Source organism: Erpetoichthys calabaricus, chromosome 1 (genome assembly GCF_900747795.2).
Source record: "Erpetoichthys calabaricus chromosome 1, fErpCal1.3, whole genome shotgun sequence".
NCBI lineage: Eukaryota > Metazoa > Chordata > Cladistia > Polypteriformes > Polypteridae > Erpetoichthys > Erpetoichthys calabaricus.
In genome coordinates, this window is record NC_041394.2 from 116,752,653 (window position 1) to 116,777,703 (window position 25,051).

At 36.2% G+C, this 25,051-nt stretch overlaps 1 protein-coding gene and 1 pseudogene across 1 annotated transcript in view; both read right to left on the reverse strand.

Annotated features, from left to right (window-relative positions):
• Positions 1-25,051, reverse strand: part of LOC127526862 (cystine/glutamate transporter-like) — a 193,879-nt gene that overhangs the window by 113,513 nt on the left and 55,315 nt on the right. The gene's annotated exons all lie outside the window — the stretch shown is intronic.
• Positions 1-25,051, reverse strand: part of LOC114648800 (cystine/glutamate transporter-like) — a 62,719-nt pseudogene that overhangs the window by 34,851 nt on the left and 2,817 nt on the right.

Sequence of the window (25,051 nt, forward strand, 5' to 3'; positions counted from 1 at the left end):
ATGAAAGTCCTAACACAGAATCAAAATTCAATGCGATATTGACGAAAATTTAATTCAAACAATTGTTTTTATTGAAGTTTTACAGTAAAAGTGTAAGTTTAAAAAGTATTTATGTGTTAATTAGCCAATTAGCCAAACAGAACTAAATCGTTACTTTCAAATTATTACATTTTACTATTTCTTAATATGGTTATTTACTCACTTTAATGTAAAATAGTTAGTTCTATTATGCATATGTAACAATTCCCATGAAAATAAAAATCTGTTTAAATTGTACATCGGCATCCCCAGAGCTGCAAAGAGGCTAGCGCATAGCACAGGCCTGGGGGTTAGTGAGCGAAGCGAGCAGGAAGCAAAGCCCCCTAGTTAAGCAACAAAATAAAGATCTGAAAATCACAGAAACAAAGCCAAAATCAAAATCAAAAATTCGTGAAACAAACCCAAAATGTCAAACTAAAAAATAATAAATTATTAAATAAAAAGGTAGGGATGGAATACTTGCTATGAATGTATTAAATATTTTAAGTGCAGATATTTTTAAATTCCACTTCAAGGTGTCTTTCAAATGCTCACATCAATAGCCAGGTAAGCTTCCATATGCCATTATATCAATGAACTCTCACGGTCAGATAACTAATTCGTCAGTTTCTCAGAAAGGGTTCTTCTTTAGCTCATCTGGCAAAAGTGGTGGCATTTTGCACTTTGTGTAGACCCACGTTTCCATCCCTGAAGTCCCATAGGTGTGATCTGGAAAATGAGCACTTTCCAAGTGAAGAGAATCTGACTGGATAGTATTTACTTATGAGGTAAGTTGACAAACAATTTTGAGAAATACTATTTACACCACAAATATTTATTTTTTGCTTCCTAACATTATTATCTCTGCTATCATCATTATTTTGGGGTTTATGTGTATTATTGGGGTTTATGTGTATTTTGGGGTTATGTGTTTCACTAACATAGAAGCCCAAACTGTCTATAGAAGAAGCTTCTGTTGCTGCTGCTGCAGATGATGGGGCTGATGTTTGATTATCAATGGTTCTGTTTGAAATGTTGTTTCTCGTTAGTTATACAGCACAATTTATTCATATTATGCTCTAAGTATAGTTGCAGATAGGAAAACAAATAATACTAACAATGCTTACCACCCGATGTAATCTGTATGGTGTGGTGTTGACTGTGTCAGGTATTCTTATTCTTAATTGATGTAGTTGAGACTATCACACCCAAGAGTTTTGAACAATGGCATGTCTGAACATATTGTATGTGGAGCAAGTAAAGGCCTGCACAAATTCCTACAGTATGTTACTTAAATCTACATGCAAACATCATCTAAACTAATCAATTATGTTGGAAAGAGATGCAGAGCTCCTTAGAAAGAAAAAACAACTTTGACTTACTTTAGTGTAAGTAAATGGGATCCCGTGAACTGAGAACTGTTAATGGTAATACCGTAACCTGTAGCTATACAAAGTGTGTAGAGGGCTTACTTGCCATAGTGTAAGGTATTGGCATGCATGAGATCTGCATGCTGCACACTACTCATGGAAAACTACATGTGTGCCCACAAGGGAGTGAGCAATTAAATAGAAACTTTACCCAAGCGTGTAACAGTGTGCAGTGTGAACGTGCCTGCATCTTCCTTTATAGGTGTACGGGGGGGTAGACAAGGTCAAAGATTTGCTGGTTGATCTTCGAAATGAAAGTATAAGAAAGGAAAACTGCTTTAGATTTTTGTGTATTATTTTCAGTTTATTTTTGAGTCCACTGTAAATATTCACTGTTTTTGATTTTGTACCTTTGCCATTTATTTTTGGTTGTGTGTCAAACTGAAGGACTGCATATGACAAGCTTATTTTCTTTGTACAGCACTATTAATAAATTGCACCATTGTTTTGCTCAACATTTTTTCTCTGGCTCGTCTCTCCCTCTGACCCTGTTTGATCCATGAACTACAAGATATCTAAACTGTAGTCGGACACTATATTCCCACTACGTGGGGATACCAGAACTGATACACTGGGGCTGTTATTTCCCTTTATGATGGCAGGATGTTTAGCGCTGTCTATTGCAAATTATATATTCTGTATTTTTGATGGGAATTTTAAGTGAACAGAAATCCACACCACAGAATGAGTTTTTGTGTGTAACCAAAATTATTTGTCAACTTAGGTTATAATTGAATGCTACTTAATCAATATCTTATTGGTCAGGTAATTCTCTTTTTGAAGATTCTTCCCTGAGGTTCCTCTGCACAGTCAGTCAAGGATGGCACCACCAGAAAATGGGACCAGCTAGTCTTCTGACTGTGAAGGTGTCTCTTCTTCATAACAGGGTCATTCCATTTTAGCTCGACAAAATTTGTATAAAACAGAAATTAAATATTTCATTACTTGATTTAATAATAATGTTCTTTGTTCATTTATAGATTTTATCAAATGTGGATGCCAATTTTGTGGCAAAAAAGAGAGTTAAGACATTTCTCATTTGTTTTCATTTGGGTTTTGATTAAGTCAGAAGAAAGAAAAAGAACTGACAGGAAATAAAGAGGTACATTTTGAAATTATCATTATATTTACACCTACAGCACTAGGGATTCTGGGAACGGAAGCTTACAGACAGTAAAGGCAATCACAAAAAATGTGAAGATCAATAATATTATTAATAGCAGCAATAATAATGATAAAATGAAAAAGTGTATAATGCATGATAAGAGCCTTGCACATTAGAGTGAATGAGGCATCTTATTTTGTAACAGTGCATTCTGCCTGTCAGCATTAATTATATTTTTTGTAGATTTACTTGTAAATACAATTCATTATTGTTTAAATAGGCCACCATTAATTCTCTTTCTGGACTCTGACAAAAAAATTGTTTCCGGTCAATCCTCTATTTGTTATGTACTATTACTCACATCCTCATTATAATCTCTTCATAAAATCTATTTTGTACATAAGAGGCAGAATCTCAGTACCTTTTGGAATCGATGATTTCTTCTGTGACATAATTCAGTACATGCCTGTTGAAAGAAAGCAGAATTTCATTACTGTGTAATAGTAAGATCCAAGATTGCCTTCAGATCTAAGGTGCATGCCAGGCAAGACACAGTGGAGCTGGTCAACCAGAATTCATTTTAGAATGCTATACTATTAATGGAATCCAACACCGAAAAAGGATTATTTTTATTATTTGTTATTTTCCCCAAAATGTTTGTAGTGATGGCTGAGAAAAATTTGTAATCTTGTGTTTTAACAGAAAACTGAGATAACCAAGCTTTCCATACAATAGAACTTAAGATAGGACTCTTGACCAGTGAATGAGGGTGGAAGCACATGTTCATTTTAAAAACACAATCCAATAGTTTTGTACATTTCCTTGAGTTTATTTAACAATATTTTAGATAAATATACATGAGTTTTGGATACTGCAACCATATGTGTGGCCGCGGTCCATTGTGGATCAGAGTGGGTGTAGGATATTTTCAAAAATAATGTGGCTCAAGCGCAGAGCACTTAATTTGGGAATGAACCAATTGGCTCAACTATTCCTAATTGGGACTCTGTGGATCATTTAGTGCACCTGCACTCATAAAATATGTAAAAGGTTTCAGTAAAAGAGAAAAAAAGGAAAGAAAAATCAAGGCGAAGAAACATGAAACGAGAACAGAATCAGGCAGGTGGCAGTGCAATTGCGTCAAGGCGGTCAGGGATGCCCCACGATGGAACGAGGGGAATGGTGCTCCATGGATTGATCACTATTGCTGAGCTGAAGCTCAGGTGCTATTGTGGGCTTGAATGACCTGCAGATGCTAAAGCAGGTGGCAGGATAGGGTAGCGGGCTCAGAAGGTCCCAGTGGGTACCAACAGAGGTGACCATGTTCACAATATTTTATCCTTCGATAGAGTACTACTTTTATGGATAATTATTTATTGAATACACTGCATGTTTTGGACACCATTACATTAGAAACTCACAAATATGAACTAAGAAGTTTACAATTCAAAACTAAATCTGTAGCCTAGATGAAATATCATAGAACTAACATTGATTAACATGCCAGAAATAAGAACAATTGAGTAAACAGCCAGAAATTAGAAAACCTGGACCTTTTGACTTTATTTAAACAGAGTCTCCCTAAACTTGTAACCTCTGGACTCTAAATCCATTTTAAACACACTCTTGTCTATATATTTTTTTTAAAAATGGTATAGACTGATTTTAAATTTTGTATCTTTACTGACTTGAACCTTGTATCTTTTAGAATCTTAAAAAAGAAAATAGATGGTAACAAATACTTTTTGTAACTTGTTAGACCTAAAGTAATTAAGATACAAATAAACTAACAGCCTGATAATCATTGTTACTTTGAAGTGAAGTAGGCCTTCAAGTTTGGGATGCATGCTGAGCAAAAAAAAAAAAAAAGAGAAGAGTAAGGAGAGCAAAGAAAGGAAAACAACAAAAGAAAGCAGAACCCAAAGAAACTGGCAAGACCACTGCAGATTGAACAATAATCTGAAACAACTCTGAATTCATAGCTTTAAAGACTCGTCTTCCATCACCTGTATTTTCTGCATAAGTATTTTTAATAAGACTTTTTTAAATACATTTCCTAACCTTTTATGTCTCTTTTCAAATATATTTACTACTTTTGGTACCATCACTTTTATTAATTTTGCTTTATAATTATATTGCTTTTATACTGTTTGATTGGGTCCAGGAATATTGTTAAGAGCATCTGGTGTGGGTGATCACAATATTCCCACAGGGGTTAGCAGCTGAGGAGGGAGACCTCCAGTAATAAAATCAGCATGGTGAGTGGGCACCTGCTTTGGCGATTGGCACAGACGTAGCTTAACTGTTTGATCTGCTTATGCTGAACTAGTATGTCTCCTTGCCTAAAGCAGCTATCCACATATAAATAAGGCTGTACTTTTGGTGCATTATAAAGCAGCTATATTAAGGCAAAATTCTACATCAATACCTTACTTGCTATTACATGCATTTCCTTGCCCTATTCCATCTTGGTTATGACTATCAATGTCAGTGGTTGGTTCACATCTGTTGTCACTGGAGCCTAATTCAATATCCTGACATCACGTGCCATTTGTATACTGACAATACTCAGCTCTTAATGAAGATGTCTCCAAAATGTGCCTTGGCAATTGACAGTCATAAATACATGGATTTCAGGAAACTAAACTAGATGAACACAAAATTGAACTCCTTTTCTGAGATCTATGTCTCAAGTCAAACACTTGACCTCACTCATTGAACTATGGCTCCTACAAATGTATCCCTTCATACTCTATCACCAGCAATTGAGTCATACTTGATGGGATATTCATTACATCTCAAATGGATTACATTGTTATCACTGGTCAAAGGCAAAGGTTTAGTATAAGATGTATTTTTCAATAACATGTTATGGAATTAAAATTTGAAAACTTATCTAACTATAATATTGTAAGCACTAGTACAATGCATTCATTGAAACCTGTATGAGTTCTCATTCACTATACAGAATTCTCTTCACTTTTCACAAAATATTTAATACAAATGACAGCACAGAGTACAGATTTCACTTGAGAGTTATTTGATTCAGGTCTTCTTGTGATGGTTTCAACGTAGAATAATCTTTTGCAGATGTTAAAGCTTGTTTACTTGTGGGAAGGAAGATGTATAAAGCTGCGGATTTGCAGTTCATTATGAAGTCACACATAAAGGAGCACACCAGGTCAGTCACTTCGATCAAATATGATGGAAGGAGAAGGAGTAACAGAAGGAGCAGGAAATTAAGCTGTTAGGTGTAGAGGTAGGGGGTGCAAATGTGAGGTGGAAGAGCTGGAAGGGGTCATCAAATACAAACTAGATATATATCAAATGAAATAATGGCAACAATTATTGACAATGTAATTAACCATGGGCTGAAGCATCAGAGAAGCAGGAATGTGGGTTCCAAATAAGCTGAGCAGATCAACAGTTGGATTAATTATAAGTGCCCTAAGAATTAGTGTTACCACAGAGCATTTAAAGAATTACAGTATAGTCTACCACATACTTCAAATGATATACATACAGTATATTCCATTTGTATAGTGTTCAACTACCATGAAAAATATTTGATTTTTATACACCACAGGGTAGAAAGAAGATCATATGCTGGAAGCAGATGGGCAAAGTTTACAGCTGAACAGGAGACTGCTATAATAAATATTGTTCTGGACGACAATGCTCTCTACCCGAACAACATAAAAGAGAAAGTCATTTAAGACAATGATGTGTTTCAAAATATCAGCACCATAAGTCTAGTCATAAGTCTTGACCAGCTTTTGAAGAGGAATTGGATAATAGATCTATAAGGTACCATTTGAATGAAACAGTGCCAGAGTGAAACTGCTGCAGTATCATTTACTTCAGGTGTACCTGACAAATTTGTAAATAACCACTCCGAGGCAGCAGGGCAGAAGTCTATCCAGCAGTTTGGTAACTGCATTCATCAAAGGAATTGGGCAGTGATTTGAAAATTGTTACCCTGTTTTGTTTGGAGAATAATTAGGCTAGGTTAATGAAAATGTTTGTATTTGTTAAGGTGATGGATGCCTTCATCGTTAAGAAGACAACTAATTCGAATACAGCCTGGATGATGTATAGGGGCAGGGAGTGTATGTACAGTAGTGGGGGCTAATAATATTATTTGCATCTGTAGTTGGAATTATTTCAATTCCATCCAACTTTAAAATGTCACCAATTTAGGACAAACAGGAAGATGGTGAGTTAGCTTAACATCTATTAACTACCTAAGGTCACTTGAACCTATTTTTTAATTGCAATGCCAAGCTTACTCAGAGCCTATCCTGGAAACATCAAATGCAAAACAAGAAACATCTTTGGAATGCACAAATTCTACCAGGAGAAAAGCCACCAAGACACAAGGACAACATTAAACCTCTCATAAACATTAGCCCTCATGTAAATTGCCAGATTCAAAACTTTGAGTACTAAGAAAAGCGCTATATAAATGTATTGAATTATTATTATTATTATTATTAACATTTTACAAACTCCTTGTAAAAATTATGCTGGGGCAATTTTTGAGCTCATAAAATCCTGGATTTTTACTTTTATTTTTTTTTTCTATGACTTAGAAAAGTATTACATCTCTAATTTGATAAAATAACGTTCAAATTAGTAAAGAAATTCTGTTCTTTCATCGGGAGAGAGGGGTGTAATTATAAAATTATTGACTAAATAAATTCATTAGTTGCTTGCTTTATTATTTTAAATTGCTTACCTTTTAATAAAAAGAAAAACATTTTTTTTTTGCTTCTGTATAAACTAAATTTTCTCTTGGAACAAATAATCTATCTATCTATCTATCTATCTATCTATCTATCTATCTATCTATCTATCTATCTATCTATCTATCTATCCATTTTAAAACCCATTGAATCCGAACACAGGGTCACGGGGGTCTGCTGGAGCCAATCCCAGCCAACACAGGGCACAAGACAGGAACTAATCCCAGGCAGGGTGCCAACCCACCGCAGCTATCTATCTATCTATCTATCTATCTATCTATCTATCTATCTATCTATCTATCTATCTATCTATCTATCTATCTATCTATCTATCTATCTACTACATCCTGCACATATCTTTATACAAGGTGATGTATGTTGGCTGATTTTTCACAAAGGATCTTAAAGCTATTTGCGCCAAGCCTACTGTACATATTCAAGAAAGAATTTACCAGCGGGAATTATGCAAGAAAAAGAAATAAATACAGGGCTAGAGAAAAGACACCTACCATCCTGCATAGGCATATAATCCTGAATAAAAAGCCAGTGGTAACTTGTCCAGTGTCAAGGAACTGTTGTCAAAAGCTTTGTGGAAATTTTCAGTGTGCCCTGTAAAGGTAAAAATACAAATCTGATCAAATATTCTACAATGGGAAGTCACTATATAAATAAAATGTATTATTATTATTATTTTTATTATTATTAAATAGACTAGAAGATGGAGAGATCAGTGAAATCAAATTGCAGCACACTTTCAATATATTTCATCCTTGGTCAATGGAGGCTGAACCCTTGTTGCTACATGATTAGTTAAAGCACACATTTCTCTAAAGTAGAAAAAACCTATTAGAAATTTTGAAACTGGTGACTAATCAAAAAGTTCTGAGTCTTAACTGAAAGGAACATTTGATTTTGTAAGTGTTCAAAGATTAGCTCCTGTTTACTAATATATGTCAATTGCAATTTTGTGATTTATACTCTACATATGTTTTAAAATCAAGCCAATTTGGATGCTGTGATGTGTGGCAGACAGCCCTATAATGGAAGGTCCAGGGAAGAGAGCATATCTAGACCATTGCATCCAGCGGAACGCTAGAGGGCAGCCCCCCTGGCATATAGCAGTGCCATGGATTGGGAACATGAAAGCTCAACCCTGCTGGGGCCTATGGCCACTGCCAGGGGGCACCTGGAGAACTACTGAGCCCTTGCTTGCAGCACTTCTGCCACACTCAGAAGTGCAGCCTAATTAGGCCAATTACCACCTGGAACACCTCTGGGTGCCTTACAAAAGGAGTCAGCGGCCACTACTCCAGAAGCCAGAGTCAGGAGGAAGAAGGACCAAGCTTGTGAGGGAGGAGTGGAGACAGAAGAACTGTGAATTGGAAGGAAAGAAAAGACTGTGAATTTTGCTGTGGTGCTGTATGTATTGTGCTGTGTTTTAGGGAGCGAGGAAGAAGCGCTTCCCCAGCTGTAAATAAACGCATGCTCTGCTGAACTCATGTCTCTGCCTGTCTGTGTCAGGTTAGGGCAGCTGTACGCACCCTGGTGGTCCACACATGCTATCAATTAATTTCTAACATTAGAGAGCAATACATATTTTAGGAGTGTTCAAAGTGGAGTGAAACCCATACCAGTATGAAATGGTAGCTCAGGTTTTACCTGTAAACAGTCACATTACAAATGATCTTGCAAGCTCGAAAAAAACACAGCCTTTTTTTGGTCACTGTGCTGCCTACTATACCTCTCCTGTCACAGACACCTAGGCGTTGCATGAGATGCAAGGGGAGTCATCTATTAGTAAGCCCTGGAACGTACAGAAGGAGAAGGCTTAACAGGAACATTCAAGCCGATTTGAAATGTACACAGATTAATGTTACAATAGTAACATTTACAATACTAAAAACACTCTACATGATAATAGTCTCCATGATTCAATAATTAAGAGACTCATTCAATAATTTAATAGATTTCAATCTCACAATACTGGGCAACTGAGCTCAACATTTCCAACAAAACAATCTACTAACCAGTACCACAGTGAAACATAGCTTTTAGCCTTGGCTTGTATGGGCACTGAGATTTTATAAATATTGACTGGGAGAAAAATTACAGACTACAACACAATTAATAATAATTTTGCCGTATTCAAAAGCCTAAAATTGACAACATGTATTGCTTGATTTCTGACACTGATCATTACTACTGAAAGATTCACCAGCAGAGTTCTGCAGTACTTCTTATATTAGAATGAAGTATTAAAAACTTCAGCCTGGTCTACCATATGTTAGAGAGCAGAGGTTTTAAATATTTGTTGAATGGAATTACAGGCCTCTTTGGAGTTTTTTTTTTCAGTTTATAGAGAACATCCACTGTATATACGTAAAAGAAGCAAGATCGAAATAGCTTTTTGATTAAAATAATAATAATAAATATAATAGAACTGTAGAAGTGTAGGATACAAAAGCTTATTCCTGCCACTCAAAAAAAAAACATTGTGTTATTTTGGAAAAATGTTGAATTATTTCACAATGATTATTGCATTATTTCACAAAAGTTATTGCCTTTGGTAGTCAACGTCATTGTGCATGCATGTGCTCCTGATGTCCTCTGATGGTTACTGAGGGATAGATTAAGGATGTGCATAGTCTGCAATCAATTAGCAAGAACTGAACAAACACTGTAAGGATTCATTTAATCCTGAATGTGCTGTGGAGTACATTTAATCCACACGGTTCAGGGTCACAGAGAGCCAGAGGTTATCACAACACCAAGTATACTAGCAGCAGCAGGTTGCTTTTTCAGAAATAATACAATTCTTTTGCAGGCTAATACTATATTTTTTACTGAGTGGTAGGAATAGGCTTCCACAGCAGAACACACAGACAAAACAAAATAAAATTTAACAATCAACATAAAAACATGACTGTAACTCTAAGCTTTGACTTCCTTGCCATTGTTAAAGGTTGATTTACTTTAAAGCATGTTGCATTCAAAATAAGCTGATGTGGACAGTAAACAACCATTATGGTTATTTGTTTAAATGTGATGGTTAAAATTTAATGCCAAGTTAAACTGGTCCTTAAGTCATTTGCAAAAGATGGTACTAACTTCCTATCACCTGGCCTTTCCTGCTCACTTCAGAATTTCACTGTTTCACGTCTCATGATTAAGTACCGTTTATAGCATTTCTTATTACAAGCCTTGAACTATTGTTATAGTAGGTTTTGTTATTAATTTTAATGTCACTGTTCTCTGTGTGGGCGGCACGGTGGCGCAGTGGGTGGCGCTGCTGCCTCGCAGTTGGGAGACCTGGGGTCCCGGGTTCGCTTCCCGGGTCCTCCCTGCATGGAGTTTGCATGTTCTCTCCGTGTCTGCGTGGGTTTCCTCCGGGCGCTCCGGTTTCCTCCCACAGTCCAAAGACATGTAGGTTAGGTGGACTGGCGATTCTACATTGGCCCTAGTGTGTGCTTGGTGTGTGGGTGTGTTTGTGTGTGTCCTGCGGTGGGTTGGCACCCTGCCCGGGATTGGTTCCTGCCTTGTGCCCTGTGTTGGCTGGGATTGGCTCCAGCTGACCCCCGTGACCCTGTGTTCGGATTCAGCGGGTTGGAAAATAAATGGATGGATGGATTTTCTCTGTGCCCACTGTTATGGACTCATTCATACAGGCTGATCAAGTATGGTACACAGGGGCACAGCATCTTCATTTAGAATTGCCGAGCCAAGCACAGGACTAGAGAGCCAAAGACAACTGGAGAATTGAATAGTCAGCCTAAAGACAGACCAGTATATTTTTGTCCTCTGTCAGCACATTATCCTTGTTGAGAGAATGAGAACTGTATGTAGGCATTGTGCTTTTCCTGTATTTTTGAAGGTGGGGTTTGACTCCTTTCCTGTCCTTGTTTGGATCCAGCAAAGGAGCTTGCACATGGAGCAACCAGAATATAAGGATGGACCTACGGCCAACACTTTGAAGCTGCCGGGCGGAAGATTATGTCTTCCGTCCGGTGAAAATCCTTTCAGCGTGGCAAACGAATGATGGCAGACTGCGTTGATCAAGACACCCACATGCTTGAGAGTCTGTCATAAGCTTCCCGTTTGTGATATCCGCGTGAAACCGTCAGTAAAGAGCTAAATTATCCTTACTTCTCATGTAATCTTGTAACTGTCATATTGCATGCTGGGGGGGGTGATAATACCTTTTTAATTTATAATTATTTAAATACAGGTTAATTAAAACGCCGCAATTGAAAAGAACACATTTCCGGAGAGCTAATGCCTCTTAAGGAAACAACTATCCCTCTGACCCAGAAGATATTGGAGTGAAAACATCATGGTGCATGAACTGAGTATTTGGTGCACTGGTGGGGTCCATTTTTGAGTCTCTGTAGATAATGTTTATGCTCCTATTTTAATAAATTTCACAGACAGAATCCCAGCACATTTGATGGGCTGTCATAATTTGGCTTGTGGTTTTAATTTTTTCCAACTATTCTTTGGACTCCTTAAAAATGTTTTGAGTATTTTTTGGGGTCTCTGAAGCTAAGTAATTTAGTGGAAAATTAATTTTTGTTTTTAGGTGGTTTTGGCTGTGTTGTAAATGAATTACCTTCCTTCACAACATTTTCTTGTTTTCATTGTGATCGCCACCATTTTATTGATGGTTGCTATTCCGCTACTAAGTTGAACAAGTGGGAGTGTGTGACATGTGACGTCACTACCACGACGATTTAAAGGTCAGCATTGTCCAAGCTTGGCATTACTCTAATACTTAGTTGTGAGCTCACTGGTTGAAACTTTTTTTTCTGCCCTTAAATTACAATTTACAATTTATAAATTACAATCTCATAGTTTGGCCCTGCTGATGTGCTGCTTTTCTGGTATCTGACTGCTTCGCTCTGTTTTTTGACTATGATTCTGTTTGAATGTCTTGAACTTTCTTTATTACAGTACATTAATACATCCATATATCTTCTGATTCCATTTTCTCTCTAACTTGCTCTTACCTAGAGAAAACCATACAAAATGTCTGTGGCCAAGATTGACTGCCTAGATGTCCTGACTATCTGCTTGCCATTTTTCCAAAAAATATGTATATTTGTTGCACCTAGATATTCCCATTCTCCCTTTCTTGGTACAGGGCATCACTGACTGCAGGCTTCTAGTGTCAGCATCTATACATCCTGGGATCAAGGAACAGTGTTTCCTAGTTAATTTTTAGATCAAAAGAGCAAAAAACAGTAAACAATACATTTATTTTACCAGAAGCAAGTCTGATCATTCCCGGCACAATAATTAAGACCAAGGCCCCCATCTTGATGGTGGTAAGTAGTATCTGCAATCATGTTGCCCAGTTGACACTCCAGCAGTTCACAGCCACAGCAAACGCTAGGGAAAGATGAAGAAAGACAAAAGTGGTTAAATAAATGTGAGAAATAAAATGACAGGGGAAAAAAAACTGTATCCAGCAGGGAGTTAATGAATTGGCACGAATTTGTCTATGTCTTACCTTCTGGTCCTTTCTCATTAAAAACACTTTTCTCTAATCATCAAGGTAGTACAGAAGCAAACTAATCATTGTCTTGAAAGTATATTACAACATTTTTACTATGGTTTTACATTGGGATGTGTTATTTTTTGTTTTACTTGTTACATTTGTTATTTTGTGGAATTATTTTTTTCATTTGGATGACATCAAATAGATTAAATGTTTCCTTATGTATACTGTCATTTTCTCTATTTTTTCAATGGCAATAAAGTATTGTTGTTGACTACGACATCTATTGCCAGTTATGTGGCTCTGACTTAAAGGAGGTGTGCCATATGATGTGTCACCATTATAAAATGCTGAGATTGATGAGCACCACAAAAATACACAAGTTATAAAATGTACAAATAGCATAACATTCAGGACTGTTCCTTGTGGTTCTCCAGTGTTGCTCAAATCCGTATCAGAAACACTCCTTGAGTCTCACAAACATTGGTCTGCTCGACAGATAGTCTTTTATCCAAGACACCACAGGCTCATCCACCTGCATATTTCTGACAGGGGTGGTTGGATGGTACTGAAGATGCAGGAGAAATCCAAAAACAAATACCCACAGTGCTGCCAGATTTATCCAGGTGAGAACACGGTGAGATAATTGCATCTTTTACTCCAATCTTTGTCTGACAGGCAAACTGAAGTGGGTCCAAGTGGTCTGCCACAAGAGGACTCATATACTCATATTACCATATAAAAGGAGAGAAGGAACTAAAGTAAGCTCCCCAACTAGATGTTAATATTACTTAAAACCCATAAATTAATTAAATTTATCTAAATAACAAATACTTTGTAAAGGAACTGATTTTCTGTATAATGGGAATACACAATGTAACAAATTATCTCAAAAGATTTTAATTCTAGTCTTAAAATACGCTGAAGCAAAAGCAGCTTTGGATACAGATAAACCATAATGCATACTCTTTTGTGCATCTTACTGCTAAATACCTCTTTCAGCATGGTGCAGATCACAATCCTGCCCTGTTCTTGGTTTCTCTAGCATAATCAGCCTTTCCATACACTGTAGAAATTAAATACCACACCATGATCCTTGTTACATACCCAGCAGCAGATCAACTACAGTTCCCTTTGAAAGTCAATCCTATTGTTTATATATTTTAGGGGAACTGTACCTTACCCGTGTAGTTAATTAGCTTAAATACTGCTTAGCTGCTGGTTGATAATGTCTTTTTTTTATAATAATAATAATATTAATCTGCAAGTTATGTTAGTCCAGTCAATTCAGTCTCATATATAGTATGCTTAATTCATTGGTCAACAAGCATTTTGCTACTGGGAGTCTTTCACCTTTACATATTTACTTATTTATTTATTTTTATGGTTAAAGTTGTCTGTTTAAAATTCTCCTGTGGTGTCATTTTGGATTCCCCAGGCATTAACATTTTGTGCTTCATTTTGTTAGCAGATGCTACCATTTTGCCATGTAAAATGACAGGACGTGCGTGAAATGATACATCATGAGTTAAACTGTACAAAGGTTGTTGTCGGAAAATTTAGGGTTGTCTGAGATTGCGAGTACAAACAATAGAACTAATCCTATGTGTGAAGTTTCAGTTAGTTAGAAATTTACGTACTGTTTTTTGACTTTGAGCTTCAGATTACATTTTGTATTTAATGCTGGATTATTCTGAATTTCTTTTTCAGCTTTGGTTCTTGTTAAACATCTTTATTCCCATGTGCCCATTTTTTCCATTCCGTGTCAGAACAGCTTTATAAAATCTAAAGTCTGTCCCCACAGCTGCAGTGTTTAAATCCAATAAACAAAGATATTCACTAATAAAATAATAATAACAAATACTAAATGAACAAGATAGTCCTACTAATTCAATAATAAAATACAAAAAGGAAAAAAACAAAAGTGTATTCAAAAACATAAATTAGCCCAAGAAATTACAATAAAATAAAATAAAATAAAAGGAAAGACTGTAGAGTTTTCATAGACTAGTCATTGTCTAGATAATGTACAGAAGCTATTAAGAAGGTCAATAAGGTGTTGAGATGCCAGCACAATTGGTTGAGCACAAACCAAGATAGATTATTCTTAAATTATATGACGCACTATGGCGCAGATGTCATCTGGGACCTACTGTATACGAAGACAGAGCCCCGACTCTGAGGTAGTACAGTACTTTTTCAGGATAAACTGCTCTCTGGAATAACTGACCACAAGGACTACTTTAATCATTTTCTTTAGTTTCTCTTCTGTTCAGGACTGAGGTGGCTGGATTGAGCAACAACTCTTTGTCTTTTCAGTGTGTATATAATTAAAATTTTGATTAAAGCAGACAAGAAGAAAAGATCACATTAAACTCAAATAATTACTTACAGACTCCAATTATGCTAACCATTTTAATGAGTACTTCTGGTGCTGGACAGGGGCTGAAGAAAGGTTCAATAATATATCGGCCAAATGCCAAAGCCACCACAGATGATGCCCCAGGCCTAGACAAAAACAACAAATAATTAAATGTTAGGGAGGGAAGCAGTGCAGCTTTTCTTCTAAATCTTTTTTTTTAATCCCTCTGCTTTTTATTTTATCTGAGACAAAATTTTGACTGCACAGTAACTGTCTACAGACTGCTCAATGTACATGCTGAAACTGGTAGCTAAGAAGCAAATCTGTGGCATTGTTACACAAAGTGGGTGTATTTCCTCTTAGCCTCACAGGTTGTAAGGCATTTATTTACGGTAGCTAATCCCAACCGGATATGGAATTTAAAAAGTACCTTTAAGTAGCATTTTTATTATCATAAATATAGTGTGTTGTTGACACTTTATGCTTAAGAGTTCAGCAACTTGCTACACACAATGTAGGTGGAGGAAGAATATACAGTGCAGTGAGTGAAGGGCTATCACTGCTGACTGATATAATGTATCCAAAACAGATCAAAACCAAAACCAATCTGTAACAAAGTCTTAGATATGATGAAAATAATTATAGAGACTTTACGTTAATCACAGTGAACACAAATGTGAACAACAATTTCACAGTCACATTTATGTCACAATAAATGACTTTTATTCTTAAGCAACATACACAGACACATTTACGTGCCTGTAACCTGAAGTACATAACTTTAAGGTGTCATACAGAACGTGATCAGGATGCTCCTTCACATTGTCCTTCAGTGCAAATAAAAGAAAAATAAGTGGGCAAAATATCTAAACCAAGGCATTGCATAAAGTCATCGTTGTCAACATATAGGTTAAGAGCTATATTTTATCTGGAACCACTGTCAGTGTAATGTCTTGCATGATCAGGAATATTTAATAATCTCTTATCAATCCCACTTAATCCAGTGCAGGGTCAGAAGCATAAACTGGCAGCTCTATTTGCAATGCAGGATAAGAAAATATATGATCAAAATAATCTACTGTTGTTTTTGGTATATTTCTTTTCAAAAACTTTTAAGTATTACATTTCAGTCTAATACTTCAAAATATTGTTTTATATATTTACATTCATTCATTCCCTGGTCTGCTTTTAGAGATCTCTTGCTCATTAATACAAATAACCTCTTCTTCAAAAAATAGCCAATAATGTGGCAGCAGCTCCACTTATATAGCCTGAAGAAATGGTCAGGAGGTTTATTTGCTGTTCGACAAATGATCTAGGCAAGTTTGAGTGTTGTATGATTGTTGATGCCACATGTAGTGGTTTCATCATCTGGGAAACAGCTGCCCTTTTGAAATTTTAATACATTAGAGTCTGGACAATTGAATACCGGAAACATGTTACTGGGTCTAACAAATCTCAGCTGCTACTGTGACATGCAAAAGGTTGGTTAGAACTTGGCGTGAAATGTGTGAATCCATTAACCCATCTATTCTTATGTCCATGGTACAGGCTGGTTGTTGAAGAATAATGGGGTGAGGAATGTGTTCCTGTAATTTGAGTGCCACAGGTACCTAAACTTTGTTTCGCTAGCCATATGTATCCCTGTACAGCCACAAGCTGGTTCCACATGCTAATGAGCTCGATGTTAGGTTACTGCAGTGGCCTACAGTTCCCAGTTCTCAGTCTAATAGTGAACTGTTGAGATGAGTAGGAACTAAGAGAGTCTCTATATGAATGTGTAGCTTACTGCAACAGATTATTTTCCAGTTAAACCAAGGGATGAACTCTCTATGGATTGTATTACTGATCTTCCTCCCTTAAATGGTTGTACTTCAGTTTTAGTGAGCATAGATAGATTTTTAATTTTTAAATCAAATTTTTTTAAGTAAATATAAAAATACAATTAACAGTAAGTTGAAAAATGTCAATACAATATAAAAAACACACATCCTACAGTACCCACCCCTTTTCACCCCTTCCCACCCCACCCCACAGCCCCAAATAGCACAACTGAGTCAAGGAAACTGGAAAATGCAGCTTAATGTGAAAAGGTGTAAAGAGCTACATGTGGGCAAAAAAAGAATGTCAATTAGAAATACAAGATGGAAGACACTGCCCTACAAGTAGCATCCTCTGTAAAGAATTGAGGGGTTTATGTTGACACATTTTCGTCATCTAAGCAATATGCAGAAGTGATTAAAAAGGCAAATAAAATATTAGGTTATATCATTAAATCTGTTGAGTATAAATCAAGGGATATTATGCTCAGACTAAATTGTACTCTAGTAAGACCACATCTGGAGTACTGTGTGCAATTCTGGTCACCACGTTACAAGAAAGACATAGCAGCACTTGAAACTGTACAGAGAGCACCAACTAGATGCATCCCAGGACATGTTGTATTCTGACAGACTCAGAGCATTAAACTGGTTTAGTCTCAAGCAGAGGTGGATACATAGGGACCTAATCAAGGTATTTAAAAGTTATCAAAGACATTGTTATAACATACAAGATAAAGTAAATTGGTAGATCCAGTAAATAAGTAGATCCAGTAGAATTCTTTCAGCTTAACTGAGAATTATATATTCTAGGACACCATTGGAAATTAAGGGAGAGTACATTCAGGACTGAAGCCAGCAAGGACTTCTTTACATAAAAAGTTGTGGGAGTCCGAAACAAAATACCAAGACATGTAGACGAAGTATAAATCTTGACAACCTTTAAAAAGTATCTGGATTAGGTATTCGGACAGTTTAGCTATTAGCTAAATAAAAAAGCTTGATGTAGTGAATTGTCTCTTCCCGTTTGTCAAACTTCTTGTTATTTTGACTGGCATTCCTAAAGGCAAAAGTAATGTTCTTAAAAATTATATCCATGTTCCCAAATTGACTGAGTGGTGCAAGGACTTTAAGGTAGCCTTGTTTGAAAAGACATACATCGCAGAAACCAATTTCATCTGAGTGGACCGAGAATTAGAGAAAGTTAATTTGTAGACAGATTGTCTAAAGCCATGAATTTTATTCTACTTAAGAAACTACCAACAGGCCAAGAACCAGTAATGGCCTTTATCAGAAATATGTTTGCATCGGTTGCATGGCTTTCTTAAAAGTATAATCTTAGATCATGATCCACAATTTACCTTTAAATTCTAGAAATACTTCTGCATGAAGATTGGCAAACAATTAAATTTAACATTAATTTAACTTACTCAAGTAAAAAGACTAAACAAGGAACTGAAGATGTTTTTAGGAAGTATGGTTGATGACTGTCAACTCAATTGAAAAGAACTACCTCCTCTTGTAGCTTATCCTAGAAGTGCTTTAAAGGAATACACCCCAAAATAATATATATTTTTATATTTTACTTACTCTTATGTACTGTAATGGCAGCTGAGAAAAAAAAAATAATTCATGTTTTCATTCAGAATGGAGAAACAGAAGTTCATCACATAACAGGAGTCAATAGTGAGTAGTGCTCTACACTGGCAAACATTGTGAAAAACGTTCAAGGAAAAAAAAAGAAAAATCTCACATTACTCGTGTTGCATGTCTGTTTTCCAGTTGCTTGCTCAAATCATGCAAATAAAAAGTCCTTTCCATGAGAATTTATGAGTCCCTGAAGACCAAGACGTTCTGAAGAGGTGATAGGGATTTATTTGCTTTTCTTTAAATGTTCAATCTTGTATCCCTTTGAGCTATGCCAGTAGAAGCCCATTTGGATGCCTAGATGGGGTGGATGGATGTCACCCTTTGTTGTCCATAGCAGGTAGTCAGTGTTATTGGACTTCAATGACATGTCTTCCCATCGGTGTCTGGAGTGAGTGCCCCTTCAATACCATAAATGGTATCCTTTTGTATAAATTCCATGGATGTAAGGAGCACGTACAGTGTGTACACACTTTTACTTTCATAAATGGTGCCCAGAATGTAACGTCACACACTCAACATCATCATAGTTTGTCGACCGAATAGGTTGGGATCCCGCTTGGTATCTGGGCTGCACGTACCTTCAGAACTACAAACAGTTGCCCTTTTGTGTACATGCCATAGCCATTATTATCATACTTCTATGATCCTGTAGGGGTGTCTGCAGCAAGCACCCCTTGACTTCCAGAAATGTTGCCTCTCAGATGATGCTGTCCTAGGCAGCCACCTATGTTGCCTAATGGATTGACTGGCTCTGCCTTTGAGGTTGAAAAGATTCAGTGTTTTGTGAATTTTAACCTCCTTGGTCATTCTCGGTTTGGAGAGCTGCTATTTGAGTTGCAACTCCTATCACACCACCTGCAACTGAAATGAGTCTGGAAATATATATACATATTTTTATCTCTTGCTATAATGTGCCCCAGTGCCTGTTTCACTAGACTAACAGATCAAATACTCTACTCAGTACTTGACATTTTAGTCAGATCAGGGGCCATTTGCTAATAAAAAAGATGTTCTATAGAACTACTGAAACAGGGAAAGAAAAAATAATAAACGCTATATGAGGAATACAGGATTTTGGTAAGAAACAAAAGAATATGATTGTAGTTGCATTAAATGAAGATACAAAGGGAAGATACATATCTTTGAACCAAAACAAGTGGCCAAAAGTACATTTTTTGGTATTATAGACATTCTAAAGGAACAAAGAAAAATAATTGTTGCATTTAAATGAAAGCTTTTTAAGGACTGTTTGTGACAATAGGAAAAATCATTTACCTTTCCAATAAGTCTCTGAAAATTGTCCTCTGAGTTGCACCACTGGGATGTAATAGCGATGGCAGTAGATGCACACTGAGCGACCAGTTTAATAGACCACTGAAGGGTGATATCCAGAACATAAAATTGTTTAACTGAATTCTATCTAGCTTTTATCAAAAGCTATGAGTGATGTTGTGGAACTTCTGTAGTCATATTGACAAAGAAGAATTCCTGGAGGTTTTCTGTGGATGCCTATTTAACACTGTAATGCATAGAAATGTAGTCCTCCTTCCATAAATGTGAATAATTACTAATGTCATTAAAACAAACTACAATATTTTACCCTTTTCTTGGCTAGAAGATACTAACAATTGTCAATTGATATGAAGGTGCAGAGAAAAAGCACATGTATTAAACCATTGGTTACTATTAGTAGTTAATGAAATTTGACTTGAATAATATATCAGCAACTACTCAGCAGCTGATGTTAATCTGTGTGATGTATCTATAATGTGAATAATCATTGTGTGTGTAATTTGACTACAGTTTTTATACTTGTCAGGGTGAGGCTATTTTATACCTGGGAATGAGAATTATTGGTGGAGTTGACAGCCAAATGAGCAGTTCTTTCTTGGAGCTGATTTGAATTTTCCAACATAATGAAACCTTGTCTTTCTCTAGGCATAACCTAACATTACATCTGTAATGTTCTGACTGGGGTTCCTTACTTGTCTTTTTCATTAATTTTTCAATTACAAATATCTATTATGATTATTTCTACTAATACTGTTATATTTGTTTGTTATTAATTAATATATTTAATGTATTATTGTTTTTGTTATGTTTAACAATATTTATGCCCTGTTTCTTTAAGCCTTTATGTTCCCTGTGTTTTGTGGGTGGTTCACCAAGACGTGAGGCCACCTATCAGTCTCCATTGAGGGACTGCACCTAGCCCTTTACAGGCTGATGGGACATGCAGTGCCTCTGCAGTGCATCGTATGCACTCTGATGAAGACGGTTTGGTGTCTCTTGTGAGTATTATGAGTTGTTATAATTACAGCATTTTTTTTTATCTTATTACTTTTTGCTCTGTTTAACGATTCTGATTATTGGACTATGTTTTTGGGAGTTTGATTGCTGTTTGTTTGATGTTTTTGGCAGTTTGATTTTTAGGCAACTCCCTAACAGCTCTTTTGAGCTGTTGTTCTTTATTTAACCTTCTTTGTTAATAAATCATTCAAATTTGTAAAGATTCTTGTGAACTTGTCTCTATCCCCAGCTGGAGTTTTCATGGTTTCAGCCCCCAGAGGAACATACTTTGTGTGGTTTTAGAGTTTTGGCTATTGTTTTTTTAATTTAAAGCCTTATCTCCATTTTGAGGTCTAGTCTGGCCTTAAGCTTCTCATTTTCCTGGGGCAGGTTGTTTTTTGTGGATCTATTTAGAAGACCATACCTTTTTGCCACTCATTTCACTCTATTGAATCATTAACACCCTCTAACTTTGTATATAAACCATTATTACTAGGGACAAACAGACCAGTGAGAATAATTCCTAAATATAAAATGTAGAAATGTCAGTTCTTACTTGATGCTGTACTTGGTCAGGTCAGGCTAGGCAGCATGCACTGGTACAATGTGGATTAACAATAAGGATCCTGTGAAAAAGATCACCCTCGAGGTATCGCACCACATGACCGTAGTACCGTAAGTGACGCTCCTTCACAATGCAGGTAATGAGCTTCATTCGGGATTCTGTGAGCAACCGCTTATTTGACACAAAATCAAACCAGCACTACCCAATGATTCTCTGAAGAGACACAGTACTGAAGGAGTCCGTTCTTTGTCCCAGATCACTGAATAGCATCCATGTCTCACAACCATATAGCAAAACAGGAAGCACCAAGACTCTAAAGACTGTACACTGTGAATACTGTGTGAGCTGTGCAAAGCTGAGGCAGAACCTCTTCGTTTAACCCAGTTGATTGTGGGGTTCGTCAGGGCTATGTTCTTGCTCCTGCCTTGATTGATGGTTACATGGACTGGGTGTTGGGCAAGGTTATGGCATCCAGCGGCTGTGGGGAATGTGCTGATCTTGACTTTGCTACTGTACTTGCAATACAGTTTAATGAAACACAGACTAAAGAATTAACAGATTTATGGTAGGAAATTAAAAAGTCTCCAGAAGAAGACAGCATAAAACTCTAGTGACAAGAAGGCCCTAAAAGATGTACAGGTTTCATTTTGCTGATGTGCTTGTCTCGCTTGAGTAGCTCTCTTTTCTCGGTGGTTTTACTTTGGCAACAGAGTCACATTCTTCTTCTGACTTGTTAACTTAGGGCCGCCTTGCCGGCTCTCTGGGCTTCATGCTGTAGATGCCTCGCACCTCCGGGCCGGATAGACACACACACTTCCACACGCAGATGTTTATATATAAGATATATATATATATATATCTTATATAGTGTATATATATATATATATATATATATATATATATATATATATATATATATATATATATAAGATATATATATATATATACACTATATAAGATATATATATATATATATATAGGCAATATATGATTCTAAACACACACCAGGATTCCTAGATCAAATTTTGTATCATTGTTTAGGTTTAAGGTTTATGATTGTTATTTTTTATGTTTCTAATGTTACATTTTGAGATTCTAATGGTAAAAATTCTTATTCTTGAGCAAAATTCTCAAAACAAATTAAAAGTATACTGTTTGTTTTTTGGGATATATTAGTATATGTCCAGATGGACAGAATTTAATTGAGGAATCCTCACAAGCACTTTAAAACAGAAATAACTCAAGGTGTGACTATACCAAATTAAAAATTTTATTCTAATAATATCTGTGCCTGTGTTAGCAAACATTGAATCTTGTTTGATCTTCTGATGTACAGTAAAAAACACAACCTGAAGAATTCCATCTTTTTCTAAATTTTCCGGAGAGTATGGAGTATTCTTTTTACATTTTCTACCCCAGAAATAAACCAGGTGGTAGGCATTGACTATTCACTCTCCATAGACCACATCGAGTACCTCATAGATGTAATCTAAACATTTATGTTGATGGAGATATCAGTCCATTAGTCTTTAGAACTTGCCAAACCTTAATCATTAATGACCAGACAATACAAAATATATTATCTGCATGGTTGTCTCACAGAAACTTACCAAATCAAAACATGTGCCCAGAGACGAAGAAATGCTGGCATGGGTCCCAAGGTTTCCAAAAGATAAATGTAATGTCCACCAGACTTCTTAATGCTTGTACCTAACTCAGCATAGCAGAGCGCTCCTAGAAGTCAAGCATAAATATATAAATATGAGGACAAAATTATTCACAGATATGAAATATACTTGGAAGTTGCATAGTTGAAGCACAGGCCCTAATTATTTTCCAAAAAAATTGCTAACATATGATTTTGGGGCATATTGACTATTAATTAACCAAATGTACTTGATTAACTGCATGGTTTCCTCTCATTTTTTGTGTCTTAATGTTTAGTACATCGTTTACATTGTAATGTTATTACATTTGTGATACCATTTAACAAAAAATGGAAATAATAATGGCCAATATATCTGTTTTCTGAGGTTTCGGAATCAAAAACAAATATAATTTCACTGCAAAAGTCAAATAATTTTTAACTATATAATGACATTATTCATTGCAATTTTCAACAGTGGTTTCTTTTAAATGAACTATGGAAGTTTTTACAATAATGTTTTAAATTAAAGACCAGGTAGCAGAGCTCACCAAAATTGGTAAACATCTTGTAACAATAATAAACTCAAACTAAATTTTATGAGAATACAGAAACACTTTGCACCAGTGTGGCTTCTGTCTTAGGAGGTATTTTTGAAGTTATAATTTTTATGTCTATAACCACCTTGATACTGTACAGGCAAGGCTGGCTCTCCCACTTAGGCGAACTAGGCAGTCACCTAGGGCTGCAATTGTTTTTTTAATAATATAAGCTCTGAATTACAAACACTCTGAGTCATGACGACTGTCCAGTTATTTGTTTTATATTATTTTCAAATACTAGTGATGTTTGATCTTAACGATTGACACTCTACAGTTCCAAATTCAAGGATGCACTTTTCTCATCTTCTGTACGTTTCTTTATTTCATTTACGGGTTGGTTGATAGATTTGGTTTTGTTTTCAGAGGTGCTGACATGTCAAAAACCATTGGGGGGCTGCCATAACAGAGATAATAATTCAACAATAACATGAACAACTACAATAATATTAATAATAATAATCTTCATACGGGCGAACAAACAGTAAACCCGAGCTGTTGAGTCAGAACTAACATGTGAATACTGGACGAACTCGGAATTTCTAACTGGGCAATTTGGATTTACTGTCTTTCCAAAAGCACGTGAAAACACCATAAGACCATTTTGGAAATTACTATAGTTATTATACTAATATTATATTTTGCTCTCCCCAGTGCTGGTTCCTCTCTAATGTCCACAGGTTTCTATGTATTGGTCTACCAGTGATGATTCCACTCAAACCATAGGGGGTGTTGGGGCGCCATTTACAGTTTCACCTAGGGCAGAAAAACATGCTAGAGCTGGTCATTGGTACAGAACTACTTGCAGAACAGTTTTAGTTTGGTTGTTTAAAAAACTTCATGAAGCAATTTAAAGACAAAAATTGGATTTTTTTAAAGAACATCGATCTCACCAGGGGCCTCATGTATAACGCCGTGCATAGAACTCACACTATAACATGGTGTAAGCACAAAAGCGGGAATGTGCGTACGCACAGAAAAATCCAGATGCAGGAATCTATGCATACACAAACTTCCACGTTCTTCCACTACATAAATCCCAATCAGCATAAAAAGTAACGCATGTGCAAGCGCCTGCTGTCCCGCCCCAACTCCTCCCAGAATTACGCCTCTTTGAATATGCAAATCAATATAAATAGCTCTTCAGCTCAGCCTTCTGTGAAAAGACAATGGGAAAAGCATGGGGGAAAATATAAGAATTTCAGCGAATACCAAGTGGAGGCAAGGAAAACGTACTATTTGTTGGTTTAAACAGTGGTATAAACAAGAAAAGAAAGTTGATCAAGTGACATAGAGTGTCCGAGAAACTCGAAAGTTCAAGTTTACAAA